Genomic DNA, 16951 nt, shown 5'->3' with positions numbered 1-16951 from the left:
TCACATATTGTATAATTCAATTTGTATGAAATGCCCAAAATAGGCATATCTATAGATACAGAAAGTAGAAAGTAGTGGTTGCTTAGAGGTTGGGGGGTGGGGGAGGGGAATTGGTGGTTGGGAAGGAAGAAAATGGAAAGTGACTGTTAATGGGTACATGATTTCTTTTAGGGGTGACTAAATATTCTAAAATTGTGAGGACAAATGTACAACTTTGCAAATATACCAAAAACTGTTGAATTGTGCACCTTAAATGGGTGAAGTGTATGGTTTGTAAATTATACCTCAATAAAGCTGTTATCAGAAAAAAAGACATTGGACCATTCTAGCAATAATAAACAGCCTTAGTGGCAGAGAAACAGAGATGGGTAAGGCTTAAGCCTTCAGTGGATTTAGGTTGGGTCCTGACTGCTTTTTGTCATAGGGAGGCTGCTGATAGCATCTCATAGGGAGCTTCCTCCTTCCATCCCTCTCCTTTTCTTTTGGACTCTTTGGATGCATAACAGAAAACAACTTAGTTATCTTAAGAGAAAGGGGAATGATGATATAAGGATGTAGGGCTATCTTACAACACTCTAGAGAAGGATTACAATTGGGTCTCAGAAAGAGTCAAGAAACAGAACCTAGAAAACCATCAGAGTTCTACAAAACACTCTCCTTTCCTCCTCCTATTCCTCATTCTCCTCTTCCTAAACCTATTCCTGTTTCTAATTCTTCTCCTCTCTCTTTCTCTGCTCTCCCCACTTCCCCCAACATGACTTTCTCTGTTCACAAAGTAGAGTTTGAGCATCTTTTAGCTCCCCTCTTACCCATTCTTACTGCAGCTGCACACAGAAATGAATGGACTTTTCTCAGTCTCATTTCCCATCAGAGAGGATCAAGAATCTGATTGGCCTAGCTCAGGTCAATTGTCTTGTTCTAGTCCAATTAGCTATGATGTAGGGGTGGGATCATACACAGTGTCTTCTGGATGCCCACGTTAATGAATCTGAAAGCAGTTACGAGAAAGAGCAATGGCTTGTGGATTGGACAGATATTCAAAAGGGAGTCTGGCATGCTTAGGTAATATTACTAATAACAGTATTGATAATAAAAATATTAATAACTCTTAAGGACCTGCCTGTCTTAGCACTATGTTAGGTGTTTAACATCCTTTAGGACATTAAATCCTCATAATCTTTGGAGGTAATATCATTAGTCTCATATCACAGATGAGGAGACTGGATACTCAGGTAAAATCACTTTCCCAAGGTTTCACAAGACTGACTTTAGTCCTTTGTGCTATGCTGCCAATTCTCAGAAGCCCTATTCTTCTATCTTAACCTAGCTTATCCCAGCCTGTAGCTTTCTCTCATAGCTGTGACATAGGGCAATGGAGAAGACAACATTGACAGTGGTTATTCTGGTGATCTATTTTTAGTTACTCTGAAACAGTGGCTTAAAATAACTATTATTATCTTCATAGTTCTGAGATGTATTAGTCTATTTTGCATTGCTATAAAGAAATACCTGAGACTGAGTAATTTATAAAGAAAAGAGGTTTATTTGGCTCACTGTTCTGCAGGATGTACAAGCATGGCACCAGCATCTGCTCAGCTTCTGGTGAGACCTCAGGAAGCTTATAAACATGGCAGAAGTGAACGGGGAGCAGGAAAGTCAGATGGTAGGAGTGAGAACAAGAGGGAGAGGAAGGAGATGCCATGCTCTTTTACAACTAGCTCTTGCATGAACCAGCAGAACCAGAGCTCACTCATTACCATGGGGAGGGCAGCAAGCCATTTATGAAGGATATGCCCCCATAACCCAAATACCTTCCACCAGGCCCCACCTCCAACACTGGGGATCACATTTCAACATGAGATTTGGAAGGAACCAACATCCAAACTATTTAATGAGGGTTGACGGCATCACTTTCACCATATCTAGTGGTCAGAGCAGTCCTAGGAAGCCCAAATGCTAGAGACCACAAATGAGCAGAGGAAGAGGAAAGGAATTAATGGAGGCCATCTTTGGAGTCCAGCTACCACAGTAGCTTAAGAGAAGAAGTACAGGTAGAATTAGCATATTAGTAGGAAACTAATGGGAGTAAGAGAATAGGGCTTTTTGAGATGAACATGATCACGCATGTGGGGTTTGCACTCCACATCTACTTTGGCATGGCCATGGAAATATATTTCCAAGAAAGCATTTTTTAAAGTGTTTCCCCAAATGGCCCTTCATAGTATTTCTTGGTAGCAAGACTCAATCCCCTAGGTAGAGACATTAGTTTTGTCCCTCAATTTCCAGTCTGCTCCTGAGCCTTCCTGCGGTCATAAACATCCCAAGAGTATATAAAGCCAGGGTTACAAGAGCTGGAATCATCTACTCAGTTACTTTGCCCACAGAGAAACCACAACAAAATCATAACTAAAGTATTTCAGTAGAGGTCTGACCTATTTTTAAAGACTTGAAGAAAAGAAGTTTCCACAAAACGCTTAGGAAACCTATTCTGAGATACAATCATTCCTTATGTCTGATCTAAGTGGGGCATGTCAGTCACCTCCCTGAACCTGATTCTCTGTGCCTGGGAAACAAAGCACTCACATACTTCAGACGGAAACTATTTAGATGAACTAATGAGTGGTTACAAAAGGCTTTGAAAATATAAATTGCTGCATAAATACTTATTGTCTATATAAATACCTTTGCTTCAGCCTGAGGGGGACTATTGCTTTTTGAAAGATTTCAATCTTATAGAGTATCTGAATAGTGAAGATAAAGACTCTGCTAAGTGAGGATAAGATGATTCTTGCCTCTATTGTGTATATTATTTACTGCAAAGTCTTTTCTAAAATAGAAACATGGAAAATTTTAGAGAGAGAGAGAGAGAGAAAAAAAAAAAGGACGTCATGTAGGCTCTTTCAGCCAGGTCTGTGTTCAATCCATGCTTTTAAAAAATATGGTTCCTGGGTATTATTGGTGCTGAGAAGTTACATTGCAAGTACTTTCTCGCATATGATGTTTTCTTGTGGGGGGTGAAGAGATGGGAAAAAAATCACCGTATTTTTACATGATTTTTGTTTTCTCTTTCTCTTACATTATAAAGGCTTTATTTTAAAATAAAAGGGATGATTTGGAATGTGCCTCATCAAAAATTACTTTTTAAAGATTTAGAAGTTGTAAAAAATGTTTAAGGGGTTATATTAAGTAAGACCTCCTTCTTCAAATGGATTAGTTTTACTCATCCTTTTCTGCTGAAGGGAACCAGAACAAGAAAGAGATGTATCCTACACACAGCTGGAGCAAATAGACCTCCTGCATCTTGCTTCATGGCCGCCTTTTCCTGCAGTTATTACATTAGTAAGTCAACAAAGATAGGATTCTTTAGAATTTCAGATACCTATGAATTAAGGAGAGTATAGGCAAATAGAGGAGGCAGAGAATCCAGGTGGGAGACTTGTTCCGGAAAAGTAGCTTCCTTACGGGAGGCACCATATTGCTCCTTGAGGTGCCTTTACCAATTGGAAGAGAATGCTTTGAGCCTCTTGAAAGATTAAAAGCAGGAGAGATGGACTATTCTTCCTGAGGCTGAAACTGAGCTCAATAGGCCTCCACATACTTTGAGTTTCTGTCTGAGGAAAGGAAGTCTTGTAAATCCTTGCATCCTCTTTATCCTTTCATCTCTTCCATAGTTGAGCCTAAAGTTGCTATCATCCAAGATGGCAGAAGAATAAATTAAGTGAATTGATGCAGCCTGCAATCAGATGAATGCAGTATACTGTCTCTAGGAACTATTCTGGAGAGCTGTTTTGTAATTAACCCGAAATGACATATTCAGATTTGATTAATCTCATGTGGTCAGTAGGTAAGCTTCAGTTGAAGATTTTTTGTTGTTGTTATCAACAATAGATCCTTCTCTGTGATATATTTGCAGGAGAATGTTTAAATAATGTAAATGGCAAATATGTTGATCAATGCTACCGTCAGAGATTTGGCTTAGTTTCGTAAATACAATGTGTAAAATGTTTCACCATATTTAATCTATAGAGACATTGATTTAGGTTCATGTTTCTGTATTGTAAATTCATATACATATACACAAACACACATATTTATGATTTAAAAGTCATCTAATTATTTAAGCAGACAGACTTGGTTTTCATTCGGTCCCTAACCCTGCTCTCTTAATTGGTATACACGATAAATTCAGAGTTATAGATTATTTCCTATGGCATTGGTGGATTACAGTTCAAACCTAAAGTTTAAAGATTTAATTTTCTGTTGTTCTCAATGAAATAACCAAAGCAGCAGCTCCCCGTGGTGGGATATGAAAAGTAGTGTATAGATACCTACTAAAACATTTGCAGACCTCCTCAGTTTTCTGTTCTTAATGTGATGAAAATTTGTACAAATAACAAAGAAAGAATGTCATGGTAACTAAAACATTTCCTATACATGTATTTTAGAGGGAAGCTAAATCAAAGGTCTTCAAAGAATTACTAGGGTTCTTTCTAGGAGGTTATTGACAAATATGTAGTTTGTCTCTGGAGTTTGTGCCTCTTTCACAGATTGGTGTATTTGTGATCCCACCGGCAGAATAAGTGTCTGTAATTCATTTCTCCTTGTTAACTAGTGCGCCTTTGTGTAGAGGATGATTGGCAGCAAAGTCGGCTGAGTCCCAACGGATGAGCTTGTTAGCAAAACCCTAGCATCCTATCTCTAATAAAGCATATCAGCAGTACATTTTGTCCTATCTATTAGCCTCTCTGTTTCTTTTTTTGTGAAAAGCTGAGTGTCCCTTTGAAGCAATGACAAATAAACCCCTGAACTGAAGTGCTAGGCTGCCTTACGGACAGCTGGATAGTAAATGTCACACCGTGTAGAGAATGCCTATTATCAGAGTGAGCCATTTGTTCCCGGCCTTTCAGTATCTTAATGTAATACAAAATTGCTAAATCAAGCCCCATGTCTGTGACAGAACATAATTAATGAGAAAGCAGGAGCCAATTCAACACTCTTTATTGGGACCTAATTGGCTCAGGCAACAGAGTTGTCACTCAACAAGAGACTTCCTTTAAAGCAATTTTGTTCTTGGTTGTATTACAGAGCCTATTAAATTGTCCCCTCCTTGATCACACAAAGAAGTATCTGCATGCAATAATTAGCTTTTCCAGGGGGAATTTTTTTTAACTCATGCGATACCGAATCATTCTAAAACTGTCTGGAAAAACACCCAGGCCGTGGGGATGTGCTGCCATACTGAGCTGCACTGTAGGCTATTTTCCAGGCGGCCGAGGCAGCAAGGATCTGTGCTGCAGAAAGCTGAACAGGAGCCCCAAGGAAAAGAGAAGCATGTTCAAATGTGGAGGGTGGGAGGATGAGAGAGGGAGTGGGTAGAGGAAATTACTTTGATGGATAATCATAGCTCACGTCATAATCTGCAGTTAGAAAGGGCAAAAAAGGAATGCCTATATGTACATATTTAAATACATGTTTAGTTTTTGTAGTCGTACCCAAGTCACTTAGAAGTCAAAATTAACAAGGCCGTGGCGGGGTGGAGGTTAAATATATAGAGAAATCTGAATTGTCTAGAGCAGCATTAATACATTCGACCACATCTTGGAGTTTTATGGGGCACACTGTCTCAAAACCAGCGTGTGATTATTTATTACAATCTGAAATTTTGCTTTTGGGAATTATGCTCCCCCCACCCCATTTAACAAACCTCAAAATAAATTTAGACCTGGTATTTACATTATTGTTATAAAACTGTTTCTTTTTTTTTCTGTCACAGTATCACAGACTTCAAATAAATCTGTGCCTTCTCTTCGTAAGTTTTAAGACAATGTGACATGCAGTAACTGGAGACCATGGAGAACTGAGCTTACAGTTGATACTGGCATTTGCTTGGATTTGGGTGAAAAGGACACAACTGGTTAAACTAGAGGAAAAGCAAATGGGAAAGTTGTAGGAAATATACTTTAAAACATACACATTAAGCAATGAATTGTATGGATGTTAAAACTGCAATACTTGAGATAAGAAAAAAATTATTAAAGGTGGATTTAAGTGACAGCACTTTGAACAGTCTAAATAGAGGCAAGTATGTGGCTCTTTTCTTGAAATATCTGTCAATATCTCCCTTCTGTGCCTTCAGAAACAACGCAGACTGTCTATTTTGCATGGCAGCAGCATTTGGTTGGATTTAGAGAGAGCGGCTTGCCTCGGCATTGTTATTTGCCTCAATGTGGAAGTGCCAGATCTTAGAAAGAAAGGAAAGAAGGCAAACCTCTAAAATAGAGGAGAGCTGTGCTGTTCTTGCTTTTCTGTGCAGTTTGGAGAAGGTTTGCAGCTGCTGAAATCCCAGGACTTTGCCCCAGCTATGACGGCATTATGCAGCAGGCGCTCAAATATGGTGTTTTTTAGGTTTTCCAGCATTTGCTGACATATTAGCTGTATTGCTTAACTGTAATTTACTTGAGTCTACAGAGAAATTATTTTGTTTCCCACCCCCTCTCAAACCTACCTCTAAAGAGTGAGCAAAGTGGGATTTATGAATGCACTCTAAATGTTTGAGAAAGATTAGCTGTTATTCTATAGGGTATTAGAAAATAAAACTAACAGCAATACAAAAATATTAGTCAATAATGTCCTTTCCCAGGTGACTCTTGAACCTTGTGAAAGCACACATTCTCAACAAAGATTTATTAGTCTAGTCGGGGAACACATGATAATGATAGCAAGAGCTGCCAGAATCTAATTTGCTTTAATTAATCATTTGCTTCATAACACGACGATTTTCCCCCTCCCCCTCCCCTTTTGTAACTGTCTAGATTATTTTAAAACATTAGATAGTACACTGTGGATGACTGATGAAACTGAAATTGAATGCTGTAAAAGTTAGATTAAAAATTCATTTAACAGTATAAACATTTCAGAGTGCAGGATGCTGCCGATTAGGTCAAATGAGTATGGAGTGATAAAACAGTCATGGGGCTGAGAGAAAAAATATTGTCAGAGGGCATTCAAACAGCTGAATTTAGTCTAATTTAAATGTAATAGCAGACACACAAAAAATTGTTAACTAGAAATATCGTTATAATTACTCTGGTATTTTAGCAATGCAGACTGGTAAGAAGTCAGAACTTAGGTTTAAACACATTTATTCATTTAACTGTACAAACAAGCTTTGGTTGCGACTGGAATTCGTTCTCATGGTTAGGCCTAGGGCCCTCCGTGGAGTGCTGAAGCTGAGTCAAAGACCACCTCGCCTGGCCCTCGTAGGAGAATTAAATGGAGTCGCTCAGATTTCCAGGATAGCCAAGACACCAGCTATTCATCATGCGCCTCTGGACAGCACTGAGCAGTAAGTGTCTCCTCCACGTCTGGCCTGGGAAGTGGCCAGGCTCAGAGGCAGGGAGACTGGGCTCAGCTAAGCCTAACAGAGATGCTGGCCTTCAGCCACGAGGGGGAGCTCACGGACACCCCCACTGACAATGCAGTGCAATTGGCTTGAGAGGCTAAAGCTTTCCCAAGAGTTTGAAGAACGACACTGCAGCCTGACATCGCCGCTGACGACTGCTCATGTGAATGCTTTTGTGTGACAGGCTGAGGGGAGCTGGGGCGGGGAAACTTACTTTTGTCTAGGCTTGGTGACCAAGCAAAACGCTCGTGTTCCGAGGTCTTTCAGCTTCCTCCATTTTGCTGATGGCTTGATGGACAACTTCAGCACTTAATTCTTACCCTTGTCTTTGTGAGCCTCGCCCACGAGTTGATTGGCTGTATTAAGTGGGATTAAACCCAAATAAATGCTCAGAATTCTTCATCAGCTCCCCATCGTCTACAAGATCAACTTCCTTCGGGTGTCACCAAGGCACTGAACGAACTGGTCCCTTCCTGTGCCTGTATCTTCAGCCTCATTTCAGCTCTCATCCTATCTACCCAGCACATTGCTCATTAGCTACGCCTACTTCTCAGTCGTGTCCCTCTAACCCGTTGCCTTGCCTCAGCCTGATTGTCACTCTTTACATCACCCATCTTTGATTCCCTCGGAAACAGTGCTCACCTTGTAAGGTTCCTGTGAGGATTAAATGAGTTAATTTAGTAGTATGAGCCTGGAATATAGAAGGTACTAGTGAGTGTTAGCTGTTATTATTAAGGACTTGCTTACTATCCTGTCCTTACGCTTTGTACAACTTTCCCCCATGTCAAGGACATTATAGTATTGCTTATTCACATGCCCTTCTCCTCACGATATTATAATCCTCTTGAGGATTACGTTTTTTAAATTTTTGGATCCCCAACCTAACAAGATGTTTGGCTGCCATGTAGTAGGTGCTCCATAAATGTCTCCTGTATGAACTAGTGGCTGTTTGTTGTAAAGCATTCTGCAATTTGTCATTGGCCGATTTTTAAGAAGTATATAAGACCTTAAGTATTTTTTAAAGAAGCAGACATTTGGGTGGCTGCATACCATTTTTTCTCAAGCAGGTTTTCTAACCGTTTTCAGAATCAGTTAAAAAAAACTCTCACAAGGCCAGGCATGGTGGCTCACGCTTGTAATCCCAGCACTTTGGGAGGCCGAGGCGGGTAGATCACCTGAGGTCAGTATTTCGAGACCAGCCTGGCCAACGTGGTGAAACCCTGTCTCTCCTAAAAATACAAAAAAAAAAAAAAAATTAACTGGGCATGGTGGCACGCACCTATAATCCCAGCTACGTGGGAGGCTGAGGCAGGAGAATCACTTGAACCTGGGAGGTGGAGGTTGCAGTGAGCCAAGAACACACCACTGCACTCCAGCCTCAGTGTGAGACTCCATCAAAAAAAAAAAAAAATAGTAACAATATAGTCCCATCTCTTTATTTTTTCAAATATAAATAATATTTTCGAGGACAATCAATTCATTACCTAATTCATTAAAATTGATCATCAATGAACTCAAGATGTTTTCATAAACAATTCATCCTCTAAGTACAAAACTTGGCTGTCACTCACTCTATTTAAAGGCATCTTCCAAAATGAGTTCAATAGAGGCAGCAGGGATAGCGTTGGTGTGTATTTTCTCACTGTGGTTCTTTGCTGGAGACTATATGCTCTGTTTAACTTTTAAGTTCTTAACATAACAAACGGTTCCATTTCCTTGTCTACTCCACAGAACTCACCTGAAATACAATCAATTGCAATTATAATTGTAGAGTAGTATAACATAGTCTGCCCATCAAGGTGAGAAAATGAGAGAGGAAGAGCCCTATTCTGAGCCTCAAGAAAGTTTCAGGCTGGGAGAATCACCTAATTTGGAATTTTGTAAGGAAAAGAACATTGAAATCACCTGCTTCACCAACAGTGGAAAGGCTTATAGATACTTGCTGTCAAGAAAGCCAAAGTCTTGCGGCTTTTTTCAATTTCCTGGGAAGTCAGGATATCCACTGCAGCTCACGGCACACCTTCACATAGAGTCACAGCAAGCTTTGTGCCAAGAAACAGGACAAAATCATAGAAATTTGGGGGTCTCCTTGGAATTCTTAACCCTAAAATGCAGGGGGAAATTACAAACTGGTAATTGATATGATTGACTTTGAATCTCACTGAAGGGATGTGAGCTGAAGAAAAATGTACTGTCATTTGCTTGGTTCAGAATTTCTGAGTGTTGGGGGCTGGTAAGTAACTCCTGTGGTCCCACAGAGAGCATTGTAATCAAGGAGAGCTCTTTACATCCCCTCTAGCTCCATGCAATATGCACTGGTGGAATTGGTTAAATGAGCTGCCATACTCTGGTCAATATGAATAGGCTTGTAAGATGCTCAGTTTGATTTAATGGCCACCCATGGACTTCCATATGCAGAAAGGACTGTCACATTCAGTCTGAATAAAACTCGAAAAATCAACTACTCCATTTGGCATTGTAGCTGTATTTTAATGCCCTCTTCAGAATTCTCCATTATAGTAACATCTCTGCAATCAGTCTAGCATAAAAAGACCTGTTTATAATAAATTGGTCAGCCTCTTATGTACCTATCTTTTCTGATAGGATAGAGAATGATAAGATTGTTCTTTGTAGACTAGGCTATAAGATTTTTAATATGACAAGTTGTATCTCTCCATTTATACAAGTGATTTATTTCAGGTTTTATTTCTGTTTTGAGTCTTTGTTTTCATGTTAACTCATAATTGTCCTGGGGGAGGGAGGAGGCAAATGGATTTCGCCCACGAATTGTAGATCTTTGGGAGACATTTGAGTGAGATGTAGTTTATAAAGAAGCCAGTTCTTGAACAACAAAATTGCTCAGTTTTTTTGCCATACTTTCAGCTAGGAAAGCAACTAAGTACTTTTGTGACAGTTGTGAACTACAGTGCCCTGGACAGAAAATGTTGGCAGAAGCAGAAGTGCGCCACTGATTTGTATGACTATTCTGAGGTGGAATAATCACACTGCCTTGTTAGTTCATAATAATCACCCAGTACAGAGGACCCTAGACCTTTGGAATCACTCAAAATTTTCATTACAGAACCAGCAGTCTTTTAGATGTGCCCTGGTGTACCTCAATGTTGAAACTGCATATTACAGGTTATGCTCCTGTAAGTAAAGGACACTTTGTTATGCCCACACTCAGCTGTGTTCCCCACTATGATTTCTTCACTAGCTCCTACTGTCACCTGTAGCCAAATAGAATGCATTATTGGTGAGCCTTTTTGCCCGAACTTGATGTCTGTCCAGAAGACAAAATCACTGATTAGGTAGGAGGATAAAAGTCCTTCAGGAACAGAGTGACTCTGGACCTCAGCTACAGACTGCAGCTAATTCATAAATGTCAACAGTCAAGAGGAGAGGAACCAGAACATCTTGTCTCGAGGGTGACTTCCCAGCCATCTCTGGGAAGCATGGCTTTCTTGTAGATTAAGGTTAAACAGGAAATGACCAAGCATGACTCTTCAGCTAAATTTGTAATGATCATTCCTGCTCGGTTTTAAAAAAGAATCCATTCTAAGGCAAATTTTTGCCTTTATTTCTCTTGGGGGGTTCAACAAGGAACTTAAGGATGCTTAACTTTCAGAAATACTGGTGAGATTATTAAAGAGCAGTCAGTTTCCCAAGACCTTGTTCCTATTTCTCAGTTCTTTTCCTCTTTAATCAAAGTGCTCAGAATAACTAGCTCTTCTAGAGATACTGGTATTCCAAATTGTCATGTAGATAAGTAAACTTTTTTATCCTTTAAGAAAATTCTTCTCCTTAGTCGTTTATTGGCATATAGGCATAGAACTCTATTGAAAGATGACAATTGAGAAAATTTCATTATGAACTTTTTATGAGGCCAATCAACAAATATTCATAATGACATCAACAATTTACAGTTTCATTTAAAGTTATTATAGGCCCCATTTACAACATAGTGTCAAATGTTATTTATATATTACAGATAAGCAAATGGGGGTTCCATAACGTGCCAAAAGGTACTTTGTTGGCAGCAATTGAGAACAAGTTTTGGAGTTAGACAATCCTGATTCCGCCACTTACTAGCTGCATGAGCTAGTTGCTATTATTATTCTTCATCTGATTTCTAGCACAGTATTTCTTCCATTTTACTGTGCTATGAACCTTAAATCATCAAACATTACAAATTAAGTAGAAAGAATCAAGAGTATTTTGCTAAGTACTTACCACAGGTAAATTAATTTTAAATGCTGTTTTACAAAGAATGGTGGGAATTATAGCTAGTTTTCCCAAAGAAAGAAGTTCCAAAGACACCCAGGTATTCTGCTGCCTCCTGTTGGCTGAGGGGCAAAGTTTATTTCCTTACTGAGAAAGGAATTTTATACCTCCTGTATTTAAGTCATTATGGAGTGGTAATGTCTCCTCTAAGGAGTCAAAAACTGTCTAGACGAGTCTGAAGAGGACCAGTTTTAGACAATCATGCTTAATACAGAACATGGGCTTTGGAACATGAGATTTCTCTTTTTGCTCTAAGAGAGTTCTCTGATTAAAGTCCAGGAAATCTCTGTTGAATCGTTCAGTAAGCCTGGATTAAGAAATTGACTATGACCCACGTGTTCAGCTGTACCTTGAGAGAACATATACACACTCAATACACTCATGCATACACATACAAACACAAAACAAAGCAAAACAAAGAGCAGTTGACTTTCCATTCTATTCATTAAAAAGATTCATTTATAATTGTATTGTGCAGGGGGCTGTAAGATTGAAGTGATACCTGAGGGAGGCCTGGGAATATGTTTGCACCACATTACTTGGACTGCATGATAATTGAGAGCCATTGTGGCTGAACACTTTATGAGTTTGTTTAATTCGTCACAGTAAATAAAGCTTCTTTGATGCAAGTTAATTAGCTCTCTTGTGTTACTGCACATCAAATGTAATTAACAACCAACTGCCAGTGTGGGGTTGCCCTTGTATAACATGGTAATGGGGGAAAACTTAACGGAGCTGGATTAAGTAAAAGATACACTGTTGAATCAATCACCCTTCTGTCTGCTTAAATTTGGATGGACTGGATCTAGGGGGAAAATATCAGGTCTAATAAAAAATCAACTGTTTAATATGGTTTCATTAAAAAATGCATGTATCATGCCAGGCTTACATTTGCCACCACATTAGGTCAACACAGCCAAGTAAATTTCCTACCACTGCTCAGAGTTCACTTCCTCCTTGGTTGGCATTGTCTGTATGCCAACCTCTGCTTGGATATTTCACTTCCAGTCATTTACTTTTCTTTAGCTTTGACATTTTATCTCACCTGTGATAAGTGCTGGTATAGCGAAGGCAGAAGGAGTGCTATTAAATAATGACTAAGAAGGAATTTGTTCCAATGGGCAGAAGATAACCGAAGAATCCACCCAAAGAAGAAAATCATGCTTCCAAATTCATACTGGTACTCTTGTCTAGTTTATAGTTTGAGAAAGTATTCTGCCTTACTTTTCCATTTTTTTCCTAGGCAAAGTTAACATAAAGACATCAAACAGCCTTGATTTATACCAATTTTTGATCATGGTATTTGAAGAAAGGTTGGAAGATGGAAATATCTTTAAAGGGACACAATAATGGTAAACCTGAGATTCTCCATGTATCTATTATTTACATTGAAAATATTTGCTGGGAGAAAACAACAATATAAGTTAAAAAGAAGTAAATTTATAAAGGGATATAGCTTTACTAGTAAATCTTTCCCCTCTCATCACCACTGCCTTCTCCTCCATATGAAAGGAAGATTCCATGCCAATTTATCTAAGCAATAGCACTCTTTTGTGGGGAATAACAACCTGGTCAGGAAGGGAAATTTAAGTAAGAGTATAAGACTTGGGCTTATGTCCTTACTCTGCATCCAACCAGCACTCTGACCACCTTCTCTGGGACTCAGTTTCCTCACAGAATTAGGTGTCAGAATGGATAGTTCTGCGGTTGTCTTCTAGCTCCGAGTTTCCCTGATTCTCTGATCCCTCTCATGCTTTTCCAGAAAATCCTTCTGGTTTCATTTATTTTCACCCTGCCTTCCCCAGGTCTCTGCTGACTGGCTTTAGCAATGGAGGATGTGTAAGTCCAGCTACTAGGAAGCTAAAAGAAATGTATTTAAGTGACAGCCAGTCTTTGCTCGTTCATTCAACAAATATTTACTGAATACGTTCTATAAACTAGGTTGTGAGAATCCAAGGATGAAAATAATTTGGATAATCCTTTATCTACATAACTGGAAATTAGAAAATAGATAGTTGGCTTAATAAATTAGCTCACTCTATTCATATTGAATTGTTTAAAAATATCCCTAGGTATTTTATATAGGTCTCTTATTCCTGAGCTTTCCTGTCCATGCACTACATATTCAATACTGTGAAACAGGCAAGCAGGCCTGAACTAAGGCAGAAGGAAGAAACCAAAGCTCCCTTTTATACTAGAACATTTCCACTTGAGACAGCTGTTTTTGCTAGGAGTTGGCAAAAATACACATCTTGTTGTCTTTTATTTGATTTAAGAAGTCAATGTGAAAGATTGCATCACATATTGAATTTACTTTTACTCTTTCAAAAATAGTAAAGTAATACAAGCGCATGGTGAAAAATTAAAATATTACAAAAGTTCATGATAGAGAAAAAATTGAAGTGCCCATTATCCCACTTCCCAAAGATAATTCTTATTAATATTTTGCGTTGTATTCTCTCTCTCTCTCCCTCCCTTCTTCTCTCCTTCCCTCCTTCCATATAGTAATAAAGTGTATTATCATGTCTTTTCATACATATGGAATAATATAGTTAATACTGAAATTTGACTTTTTCATAGTATATTTTGACCCTTTCCATGTAGACTGATCTCACTCTTTTTAATGACTATGTTGTATTCCACTAAATGGACCTAAGTTAATATAGTCAATTCTCCAATTAACAGATAGCTGACTTGTTTTCAGATATTTTACCATTATAAATAATACAGGATGATATCTGTAGTAATATTATCATCATTGCAAAAAGTCATACATACTCACTAAGTATTTATTACTACTAAGTGCCAGGCACTTTATTATAGACTTTGTAGGCATCATTTCATTTAATTTTCAAAATAATTGGGCAGATGAGGACACTGAAATGCTATGTAACTTGTCCAAGGTCACATATCCAGAAGGTAGTGGAGCTATGATTTCAACTCAAGTCTGTCTTATTTCAGAATTAGAGCTCAGCATTCACTCAGCAAATATTTTCGTGCACACATTTTTGTATACTTGTGTTAGTATATGTGCAGGATACATTTATAAAGATAAAATTGCTGGGTCAAAGGATGTGCAATATTTAAGCTTATTCAAGTATTTTTTAATGGCCCTGAAAAATATTTTTGCCAATGATTACCCCCAATTGTAGTAAATAAGAGTACTAGTTTCTCCACACTCTTGCCAACACTTTGTAGCTTCATCTTTTTCCATCAATACAATAGGCAAAAAATTATCTTAGTGTTATTTCAATTTGTATTTTATAAACTTACTTTTTTAGTAATAAAATGTAATATATTTAAAGATCATTTTGTCATCAGCTATGGAAATATGGCTCATATACCCATAATCTCTCTGTTTTAGAGAGGTTGCATGAAATTCTCAGTTGAGTTTTTCATATTCTTTATCATCTGTATCCAAACCCTTTGGTTTATTTCTATCCCCAGTGCATTTGGAATTTCTTTCTGGGATAAACACACTCAGGTACCATTCTAACAGCAAGTTCCAATTATTCAATCCAGGTCACAGTACTTGGTCAAAGTAACTGACAAAAGAAGGATGGCACTAGCCATTTAAAGCTGGCTTTTTTTAAAAAAATGATGGTAGTTTTGGGAAGAGAGAGAAAAAGTAACTTTTTAAAATACAACATGGTATTTTTAAAAGAAAGCAGAGATCTCAAGGGAAAAACAAAAATAACTTTAAAAGAATAGATGTTCAAAATAATTATGTTAAGTAGGAGTTATTAAAAATACTGCAAAAAGATCAGCTTGCACCCAGAACTTGGTTAAAGCTACAGTATATAGACAGACATTCAAAATGATGAATTTGTGCTACAGCGTTACGTCGAGATGCATATAATCACTTACAGCCACTTGTAATTTCTAGAAATGAACACATATTGCCTAAGATTTTTCTAATTGAGCCATATTCTGGAAGCATGACAAAGGCAAGATCCATTTTACTTCATTAAGAAAAACAGGCTCATACTTCATATTTATTCTTTTTGAAAACCACCTGCTGTCATGTCCTTGTGATTTGTAAAGTTCTAGCTTTCTATGAGTTAAAACAGGAGTAAAATAATTATATCACCTTGTTTGTTAGATACGTTTAAAATATAGACAGACAGAAAGATGGCTAGTCAGACAATCTGATTATTGTACCAGCTGAATCCTTAAAGAATCGGAGACTGAACAAAACTAAAAAGCATAAGGAGGAGTACAATAGCGAGCATGAGACAGTTAGAGATAAGTGAAATGTGCAGCGTTGTTGGGCTCAGAATGAAAGAGATGACTTTTGACAGTCTACCCCTTTGTCAGAAAGCTGTTGCAGCAAAGCAAACTTAAAAATGTTATCTCCTATAAACTCCATCATGAAAAAAGTGATTAATGCAGTTTGGCTGTTCTATAACAGAACCATAATATATTGTTGAAAGGGGCCTGCTGAGGCAAAATGTAGTGTTGAAAATGTGCTGTTTCTTAATAATAATAGAGGATATAAAGTGAGCTTTGAAAAAAGTAGGACTAGCCAGTGATTAAGCTAACATTAACACCTTCTCACACTTTCAAAGACTCAACTTTCCCCAAGACCCTCCGGTTCTTTAAACTTATTCTTCTATTACTTTTCCTGTTTTGGGTTAAGTTTTCAGGTAGATATTTTGGAAACAAACAAGAAATGAAGGAGGGAAGAAAATCTTGGGGAAACAGAGGCAGAAAATTGGCTTTTGGTTTTCTTTTAGCAATCCTTTTTTTTTTTAGATGGAACTCTCCTGTATATCAAATCTTGTTACCTGTCATGTTTTAGGCAGATGTGGCACAGTTAAATGTGTATAGAATGGGCACACCAGAAGAAACAGGACCCTGGAATTAGACTGCCCACTGGGGGTGTGTAGTGCTAGAAGGGGATTTTACTGTATGTGTGGGGAATATTTTAGCATGTCTGACAGAGCTGGTTTCTGAAAATTTTGATAACAAATGGTAATTCAAATAAGTTGATATTGAAGAGAGCATCCAATAAGAAGCCTGGTGACAGGCTGGTGAAACAAGACAATGGGAAATCCTGAGTGCCAGTGTGGAAGCCCAGGTAGGTAGGTGTCGGGAGGCCTCTTAACAGGGAATGGCAGCACCTCAGCCACTGAACTGAGGATAAAACACAGAACTCTAGCCCTCATAGAAACACTCACATGAAATAACCCTTGCACCAAGGGATATTATTTTTTCTGGCACTACTAAGATTCCTGTTTGGATAGTGGCTAAGTTGTTACCAAA

This window comes from Hylobates moloch, unplaced genomic scaffold, assembly GCF_009828535.3.
Source record: "Hylobates moloch isolate HMO894 unplaced genomic scaffold, HMol_V3 SCAFFOLD_16, whole genome shotgun sequence".
NCBI classification, from domain to species: domain Eukaryota; kingdom Metazoa; phylum Chordata; class Mammalia; order Primates; family Hylobatidae; genus Hylobates; species Hylobates moloch.
This window is presented reverse-complemented; position numbering follows the sequence as displayed.